Source organism: Oratosquilla oratoria, chromosome 43 (genome assembly GCF_046742065.1).
Source record: "Oratosquilla oratoria isolate Oo_2021 chromosome 43, ASM4674206v1, whole genome shotgun sequence".
Classification (NCBI taxonomy): Eukaryota; Metazoa; Arthropoda; class Malacostraca; order Stomatopoda; family Squillidae; genus Oratosquilla; species Oratosquilla oratoria.
Window position 1 is genome coordinate 11,923,646 of NC_134819.1, and position 7,500 is coordinate 11,931,145.

At 37.7% G+C, this 7,500-nt stretch overlaps 1 protein-coding gene across 3 annotated transcripts in view; it reads left to right on the plus strand.

Annotated features, from left to right (window-relative positions):
• LOC143022094 (trypsin V-B-like) overlaps positions 1–7,500 on the plus strand; it is an 84,517-nt gene that overhangs the window by 57,294 nt on the left and 19,723 nt on the right. The window lies entirely within an intron of this gene.

Sequence of the window (7,500 nt, forward strand, 5' to 3'; positions counted from 1 at the left end):
ATTAGTGTATTAAATCACAATTCGATAAAGCATTACAATAGGCAAATGCGTGCCAACACTTCGGAGGCTGAATTACAAGTTACAACTACACCATTCCTTGTTTTGCCCCAAACATACAGGAGCTCGCTTGGTTCTCCCTACAGACTCATATACAAAGTTACACTCTTTACAATAAATATATAATACGATCAATAATGAAATTGATTTTAAAAATTATGACAATTATACAATGGGGAAATATATAATTGCTAATTGAGCAATACGTAAGTACAATATATATCATAATTGTACGATGCTACAACGTACCAAACCATCAAATCTCTCGGCCACCACCACTCGGTGACCCCACCGAGCAAACGAGAAAAATGAATGACCGAGGCAAGGCAAAACTCAAAATATACACAACATACTCCACACATACCACATTTACATATTATACACACAAAAGTGTGGAGAAAATTTTCACATGAACATACTTGACACTTACATATGGAATATATAAATATACATGCAGAAAACAATGCATTAATCTATGTATAAAAGTACTGGCGTCAGTAAAGAGAAAAGAAAACAATAGTCGGAAGTCCGAGGCACGACAATAGCTAAACAAAATTTACATATCATACAGATCAAGACAATACACTTAACAGCTAAAAAAAAAAAAAAAAAAAAAAAAAAAAAAATATATATATATATATATATATATATATATAATATATATAATATATATAATATATATATATATATATATATATATATATATATATATATATATATATATATATATATAAGAATACTGATCAAGACAATCATGAATAACAATATAAGTATTGCACACATACAGATAATAATGTATTGGACCCCTTGAACGGAGATTATAAGGCATAGTTTTTACAGAGGGCTTTGGTGAAAGCCGGGCAAATACAAGGATAGGTACTCTTGTTACCTTAAGCCTGTCCACGTGTAATACTTCATGCAGTCCCTGGGAACGATCAAAGACCCTGAACTTATTGTGATGTAGCTTTTCAGTCACCAAAAAGGGACCTGTAAACCTACAATTCAGTTTAAATTGGTGGTCAGGTATGCTTTTATAACATTTTTGGTCTTGGAGTCATCAAGTTCTTCTCTCACAGAATCATATATCCTATGTAATGTGTAACATTGGAGTTGGCTATAATCATCAAAATTGTAGAGGGGACGAGTAGCACTGTCTAACACATCATATGGAGCCTTTTTTGAACACCATAGATGACGTAATGAGGCGTCTTACCTGTGGAAATATTAATCGTGCTATTAATACAAGCACTGGCATGAGGAACCCAATTTTCCCAAGATTCATGGAGACTAATAGCAACGTGCCTGAGAATGTCCAAAATCTTCCTATTCGTCCGCTCTACTAGACCATTAGATGCAAAATAGTAAGCAGTCACAAATGTTTGAGTGATGCCGTAACTTTCACAAATGTTTGCTAAAAATTAATTCCTAAATTCAGTCCCATTGTCACTAAGGAGCACTGAAGGAGTAGCGTATAAAAAAAAAAAAAAATGAGAGAGAGAGAAACTAAAGCATGGGAAACTACTCGAACAGACTTGCTAAGTAAAGGAGCCAATATTACAAAGCGACTAAAGTGGCCCCACCCCCACACAAGGACATACACAGAACCTTGAGTACTACGAGGCAATTGTAAAAGGTCTATACCCATAATCTGAAAAGGACGAGAAGGAGTAGGGTACTCTAGGGAACCTTTGTTCTGGGCACAAAAGCTACATTGGCCTACTTGATAGGTAATGTCCAGTCGTATTCTAGGTCAATAATATTTCTTGCGAGCCATAGCCAGAGATCTGTCACGACCTGGATGACCAGCCTGAGGGGCATCATGAGCAAGAGATAGAACAACAGGGACTAGAGACTCGGGGATCACTAACTGGGCTACATCCTGCTCAAACACTTCCACATTACGAATGAGGACATTGTCCTGTAAAGAAAATTGGGACAGGGGTACAGGTAAATCTGGTAAGGTGGTATCATCACCAGATTCCAAAGCATAAATGACAGCAGACCAAACAGGGTCCTTACGCTGAGCTTTGGCCAGATCCTTCAGAGAGAAGTTATCAATCACTGTAACTGCAGCTACAGGTATATTACGTGAAAGTGCATCAGCAACATTGTTCACACCTCTTGGAATATGCTTAAGGATCGGGTTACATTCTTCAATTGTAAGGAACCATCTAGCTAGGCGGCCTGAAAGGTCCAAAAATGATACCTCAAAAATGCTTAAAGCCCACACCACTGCCAGTACCTCTAAATGAGTAACATAGTAACAAGACTCAGGCTTATTAAAAATACGACTAGGATATGCAATAACATGGGGTCTACATCCATCTACTTGCTGCATATATACAGCTCCAATATCTGTACCAGAAGCATCTGTACAAATAGTAAAGGGAAGACTATAATCTGGGAATGCCAACACAGGCGCTTCAGTAAGGGCATGCTTCAATGAATCAAAACTCTCCTGATGAACATCACGCCACTGGAAGGAAGTATCCTTCTTGAGGAGACGTGTAAGTGGAGATACAATTGAAGCAAAATTCTTAATAAGTGCAAGAGAGTACCCTGCCAGTCCAAGGAAGGAACGTACATGTTCAACTGACTTAGGTGTAGGGAAGTCCCTAACTACTTTGATTTTATGGTGTGAATACAATGTTTCTCTACAACATGGCCTAGGGATAGTATGCTAGACTTAAAAAAAGAATACTGGAGTTTCAATCCAGTATCAGCAAAACGTTGCAAGAATATGGACATCTTATTGAAGTGGCCTTCCACATCCTTCGAGACTAAGATTAAGTCGTCCAGGTAAACAAAAAGTCCGTTCCCCACTAGGCAATGAAAAATTGGGTTAATCAAGCACTGGTATGTCAAGGAACCATTTCATAACCCTATGGGGGTAACGAAGTCATTCATAATGTCTTGCTGGAGTCGAGAAGGCCGTGATTTTACGAGACTTCTCCAAGGGAATCTGCCAAAAGCCCGCCTTTAAGTCTAAGGTGGTGAACATTGTATTACCTGTTGCAATGGACTGGAGAAGATCACTTAACACAGGCAAAGGGTAATAGTCTAGAATAGTGGCCTCATTAACTCACCTATAATCAATAAAAGGACGAAAAATTCCATCTTTCTTAGGCACCAGTAGAAGCGGTGAGTTCCACTCTGAGTGAGACTCTTGTACAACGCCTTCACGTAACAAGTCGTCAACCAAGGACTGTGCTACAAGCCGACGAGAGTGAGGCAACCTGTAAGAGGGTACGTAAACAGGTCGAACACCTGGCTGAAGATCAATGCTATGAACAACACGATCCGTAACTCCTAATGGATCACCAGGTAAAGCCAAAGCTTGACGGTGGGTCACTAACAGGTCAATGAGACGAGGCGTCACCTCTGGAAAGTCAATCTCACCTACAAACGTTGCATACTGAGAGGCCAAGTGAGCTGTGTCACTTACTTGTGGAGACCGTAGCACCGAAGCTGCTATGATAGGAGGCGAATCCTGGACAGTGTGAACGTCAACTACTTCAAAGGAACCTAAATTACTGCCAGGAGAGAGGGTGATAAGAGCATCAGTTACGTTGGTTACCATAATTGTTGTAACATGATCCTCGCGAATAGGAAAGAGTTCCTTCCAATGCTAGACAACGAACTCGAACAGAGTCAGGCTGAGATAAGACGTCAGAACCAATTTGGAGCACCTGAAATGCGCACCGGGACTCGAACGGAACTTGAAGGTCCAATGGAATACTCGCCTACAACAACAGCAGCACAAGAAAGAATAGGAGAGTCAAAATGATTAGAACCCTTTGAAGACAACTGTAATATCTGATCATGCACAGGAGGTGAGATACATATGGAAATTGGCCTATTCGTTGCGGGAATAACAGAATTATGAAAAGTCACTGCACGGCGCCTAGGAGATATATCTATGCCATGAGCTGTAGGAGCGTCAATACCCAAAAGGCAATTACACATGAGAGCAATTCCAGAAACAACAACAAAAGTATAATGGAAAACGGTAGGATGAGAGGAAAATCTTAAGGGAATGCAAACAGACCTAAGAATAGGCAAGGGAGAACCTTGTGCAGAGTGCAATCCTTTACTTTTTGTAAAGTGAGACTATGCAAATCCATGAGAGCATAAGCCCTTCTAAATTCTGCATTAGTATCTACTGTGACTAAGATAAGTGTGTTCTCTGTAAGAAGTTGGAAAGTGAGTAATTGAGAAGACTCAGCAGCCACCAAAAGGGATGATCTGAGATCGGCTATTACTGGTCTATCCCTTGGTTTGGGCGATGTTAAAAATGGAACTAAGTTTGCAGAAGTTGATGAGAGGTCTCTGCCTTAAGTTTCAGAATCCTTGAAAACTGATCAATCGAATGTTTACATTGACCATGGATATGATAGTAGCTAAGCTTATCCTGAAGCGTTACACTAGAGAGGTCATGTGTCACGTTAGAAGAGGAATAAGAATAAATCCTACGTGCAAGGGACTGTTTTGACTTGTGCTCGTGACTCTTATGGCGAAAACAAAAAGCACTTGAGTGACCTGACTTGTTACAATAGGTACATGTAAGTACAGGTGGTGTAAATGTAGACGAAGGAGTGATATGAGTAGGTTCTAATGACTGAGGGGGTGGAGGAGGAGAACTAGGAACATCGGCATGTTGTTGCTCATTGTTAATACACAAAGAACCATATGGCATTTCCTTTAGTTTACTTGAAAGCTCTGTTGCAAAAGACAATAGGGACACATACGTCTTATAGCTGAGAGAAGATGCTGCTCTCCTCTCAAAAGGCACCAGTAATAGTATATAAAAAAGAAATTTCAAAATAAGGTGGAACCTATCCAAAGTGATAGCATTTTTATCTACCCAATCTGAATGAAATAATGACTCTAAGGCATCAAAAGCAACCTTGCTGGCCTGGGCCTCAGCACGCATATAGTTAAGAGTGCCCAATTGGGACGTAGGGACATAAGATAACTGAAAACACAATTGAAAATTATCACCTACAGGGGCATCAGAGAAAAAAAGAGGAAATTATCTCTGAAAGTATCATATTTATATTTTAATGTTTTGGGGTTAAAACATGAGGCTGCCATCGTTTCAGCTGCCAATGAGTTAGGTACAAGTTGAGATCTCACGAATGAGATTTTTTTCAGATCTATTACTGACGTTAGTGTTGACTATGCTGTCTTCGTATTGTTGTATAAATGCAGCAGCCGTATAATGGGGATCCTGAGCTGAGAATTTAACTATGGAAGGATCCTGATGTAAAAGAGTAAATGTATTAGCCATCGTCTGAGATGGAGTTTGGGGACTAAGAAATTATGGCAGCTTACTTTTAGTAGACATCATTAAATGATATAATATCTGAAAATCACTTTTAATTAACAATAACGCAAAAATAATAAGAAATTCTTAATACATACATTAATTACTACGACAGCTTACAAAACACATGCCCCACGAAGAAAAGAAACATAGGCTAGCGATCCTAGTCTTACCTAGAAAAATATAAACAATAACACTAATTCTCTATAAAAGAATAACCAAGGAGAACGGCACCGCAAGGGGTGATTATACACTAGCAAGATGAAAGCAAAATGGCCGAGAAAAGACGTAAACAAATATGGCCGCCGTATGACATAGGCAACAAAACTAATTGGCTCGAGAATTGTTTTCGAATATAAATACAAAAAAAAGAGAGAATTTACACTATGACAGAGTTTACATGCAATTAACAGTCCAACATAATCAATCTCTTCAAGAGGGAGCGTATTGAAGGGTGGCTAGGGCGTCGGCAATCCTTCACACGATCTAGGCTGGTCCAGTAATCATTCCACATCCAGGCATCAGATTGAAGCTGACACACGAAAAAAAAAAAAAAAAGAAGAAAAAAAAAATAGGCGAATATTCTATTAACACAGATGACGAAAATATAACCAAAAGTCCAAACAGGAGACACTATGCTATAGATCACATGGGACTAAAAAAAAAAAAAAAAAAAAAAAAAAAAAAAAAAAAAAAAAAAAAAAAAAAAAAAAAAAAAAAAAAAAAAAAAAAAAAAAAAAAAAAAAAAAACTGAGGAATAGCTTACAAATATTTTCAAAAGTCACTGTAACAAATTAATGACTGTAAAAATAAAAAACAAACGTATACATAATATGCTGGCCAGCCAAAGGTCACTAAAGTTCGTGTCACTCGAGAATCATTATATATATATATATATATATATATATATATATATATATATATATATATACATACACACACACACACACACACACACACACACACACACACACACACACACACACACACACACACACACACACACACACACACACACACATATATATATATATATATATATATATATATATATATATATATATATATATTATAGCAAGGGATACTAACTTTACCGCCGCCACCACATGTAGCAGGGTGGCTAGTTAAAAGTATATTAACAATGTAAATTAGTGTATAAAATCACAGTTCGATAAAGTACTACAATAGACAAACGCGTACATATATTTCGGAGGTTGATTTACAAGTACCCCACTCCGTGTGTTTTGGCGCCAAACATACAGGAGCTCGCTTGGTTCTCCCTACAGATTCGTGTACAAAGTTACACTCTTTACAATAAATATATAATACAATCAGTAATGAAATTAATGTCCAACGAAACATATGACAATTAAATAATGGGGGAAAATATGCAATTCCTAATTGAGCAATAGTTAAGTGTAATATATAACATAATTGCACGATGCTACAAAGTACCATACCATCACAACCAAGAAATAACTCTGTATCATGTATTTTAGAATGCAAAATAATAGACGACAAATATTTTCATCAAAAAGTCCCCAAAAAATAACTTTTGAGATAAGCTATTTGTTTTAATCATGGTTTTTGTGAAAATAAATAACATTACGAGAGAAAAATAAAAGTAAATTTGTACCTAGGCGTGGTGGTTACACTTTAAGTGGTACATGGTCACTTTTGCCTATGGGGTAGGGCCAATATTACCTGGTACTTTCGTTAATAGCAAGTCCAGTACTGTTGCATTGCCATCTCCTCTCACTCGAGTCACATTGGGTTGTTATGTTTTCCACTACAATATACAACAGTGTTACCCAAGGAATCTTTGTTAGTACGTGTCCCCATTTCCCCTCCTTTACCTGCTCGCGATTGAAATCTCCTACTGGAACTATTGTGTAATTTTTCTATCTATACTATTTTTTTCAAAAAGGAAAGACGTGTCCAACACCATTTTCTGGTAGTCATTTTCATTCTAAGTCTTGCTAAATTAATTTTGATCTGTTTACATCCTAGTTAACGGTCGTTTACCTCCAACTTGGACGATAGTAGACCATCTGTGTTAGCAAAAACAACTTCCAATTGCCTTGCGCTTCCTCTGCCTTCAAACCTTAGGCTGTGTG